Below are 2,953 nucleotides of genomic sequence, written 5' to 3'. Positions count from 1 at the left end.
TCTGGTGTAACAAAAGACGTATATTTAATGGAGTCCTCATGCATTCTAACTTGATGGAATCCGCTCTTTAAATCCAAGAGAGTAAAAACCTTCTTATTGCTGAGATGTTCAAGACACGTGTCGATTAATGGTAAAGGGTAGTTATCCCGTATCGTGATTTTGTTTAGAGGTCGGTAATCGACACACATACGAGTCTCACCGTTCTTTTTGCGAACTAATACTAACGCAGAGGCATATGGGGAACTGCTAGGGCGGATTATCTGTTTTTGTAAAAGATCTTGAACTATGTCTCGAATTTGATTTCGTTCAGCATAAGATAATCGCCTTGGTTTACAATAGATGGGAGTACTATTTGTGACACTAATTGTCATTGAATGAACGGGCTCCGTAATTGACTCTGTTGACACTCGCAAATAATGATTAAATACCCCAGAAATTATTTCCTGTGACTGTTCGTGGTTTAAATTAGAGCCTACATCTATTTTTGCCTCCTCGGAACTAATGTCGATCGCACATAACTCGCTAAATGTCGTGGTTATATTTTCAGAGACAGCATTATTATTATCATCAACCGAACCAATGGACTGCGAATGAATATCCTCCCCATTCTTACAAAAACCCCGCAAAATCTCTAAATGTTCAAGACGCGCTCTCATGTGTGGTTGAAGTTCGTTTTTATTTATGGTTTTGTAATTCATTAAACTTTGTTTGGAATAACGGTAACGTATGTAATGCAAATGAATATTAAATTTTTTTAACAAATCCCGTCCAATGATAATAGACCATGCCATTTGTTTCTTTGGAATGATGATAAATGAATGATTAACATAAGTGTCACGAAAACGAATTCTTCCTTCTGCATACCCTAGCGATGTCAAAGGTTGATTTCCTAATCCGCGGAATCCAGAAAAACACGGATTTTGGGCAAGAGTCGGGACAAGCTCTTCGCTGACAAAACTCCTAGGGCTACCCGTATCAAACAAAGAAAGTACACGTGAGGGCAAAATCTTGAACTCATTAGAGACTTTGAAAGCAACACTTACCTCCTGAGTAGCTTCTATCTGAACTGCGCTTTCATTATAGTTCGGTTCGTGGATAACATTGTTTTGATTTGCTTCACTATGGTAGATGGCAGCCGACGTCGATTGAGTACGATGAGTGCAATCTCGAGCAACGTGTCCCATATTTCCACATAGGAAGCAAGACCCATTTCGCCGTCGTGGTTGCTGGCAGTCCCGTTGATGATGCCCGTAGTTCGAACAATTGTAGCATTTTATACCTCCAACATTGTCAGGTCTGGTCATTATCCTTGGTTTGAATGAAACTGACACCGGTTGTAAACGTATCGATTCGTATTTTTGCAGGGCTGTCTTAAGTTCGGTCAAAGAGTTTGCAGAAAAACGAATCGCAGCAGCATTCACAGGATCTCCAATTCCATCGATTATTATTGAAACTAGTTCTTGTTCTGATATTGTGGCGTTTTTAGCGATATTTTCCATTTCTAGCACATATCTTATGGTGCTTTCTTGAGGAAGAAGCTGTCTACGGCGAAGCTGATGATATACACTCTCCGGTGAAGGTTTAGTTGAGAAATTTTCCAGAATTTGTTGTTTTAACTCGTCGTAGCTTGTAAACACTATATATTTTGTCAGCATTGCAGCGGTACCATTCAAAAGTCGGCGCGTGATAATAATTTTTTCTAGTTCATTAACATTGAACAATTGAAAAGTTTGTTCAAGTTGCTTAATCCAACATTCGGCATTCTCATTCTTTTCGCCACTAAAACTATCAACTTGTTACGAACGGAGCTTCTCCGGCAGGCCACGCGAAGGTTTGGCCCTCAGCAAGAGTTGCAGGGTTGTAACGGAGGAGAAACAAACAGCAGCAGAGTGGACAGAGTATTTGATACTTCGCCTACTAACCAGTCCTTCCCGCTAGTTGCTTCTGATCCAAGGTTGAGAAGCCTATGCAGACGGAAGGGGACGTTTGGCTCGGAAATCCAGGGGCTCTGTCCTATTTCGGATATTTAAAATTAAACCTCTTTACTCCAAGAGCTTCTGCGTTTGAATCCTGCTTTATTCAAAATATGGCCTACTTTTATACTAAAATTATCCTCCCAAGTTTACCCGAACATCCGTTCGGACGGGATAATTCGTGTTTCCAGAAACATCTTATTTTGACTTGGAAGGATAAACAATGGTTACTACGATTAGATTGGTAAAAAAAAGAAATTTAGAATCGCGTGCGTAACACAACTAGCCCTTCGATGCATTTGATTGTGTCCAACGGCAGTGGTTGTTGTATTTGCTTCATGTTGGCCATTTCTTGTTTAAGAAGCGAAACTTCTTTTTCCAGCTTCAATTGTTTTAATTTTGCAGTCAATGTCTCAATTGTACTCGCCGAAGCTTCTGTATTGCCTGACGCTGCTTCGGCACATGTTTCAAATTCCAGAGAAGATGGCGTGGTCTGGATAGTCGCCATTTTGCTTTCGGTGTGTGTTGCATCAAATAGCCGCCTGACTTGGGTGATGGAAGCTGATTCTGGCACGGTTTCGCCAACTTCTTTAAGAACACCCATCATTTTATCCTTCGAAATAGATGGCTCCATTGTTTTCTCGTTCGATATCCCACTTCTGAGGTTGTAAGACATTATATTTTATTTTCTGCACAAAGCTACAGCATACCGCACAAGTCCTATCTTGCCGACTTCTCAACATCGTCTATCTGCCCGTCTGACGTTTTCACCAGTGTCAAAAGTGACACACAAACTAAGGTTATTAAAGTGTGACGTGTGTAGCGAGGTTTATATAACTAGCGAGCTAAATTCAATGTTTACAGTTTTATGGTTTTGGATCCCATCTGAACATGGTTACTTGGATCCCAAGTGCCATAAATCCACTAAACGACCACTAAATGGATTCTAAACGACTCAAGCTCTATAACTAAACGGAATA

This window comes from Anopheles gambiae, chromosome 2 (genome assembly GCF_943734735.2).
Source record: "Anopheles gambiae chromosome 2, idAnoGambNW_F1_1, whole genome shotgun sequence".
NCBI classification, from domain to species: domain Eukaryota; kingdom Metazoa; phylum Arthropoda; class Insecta; order Diptera; family Culicidae; genus Anopheles; species Anopheles gambiae.
This window is presented reverse-complemented; position numbering follows the sequence as displayed.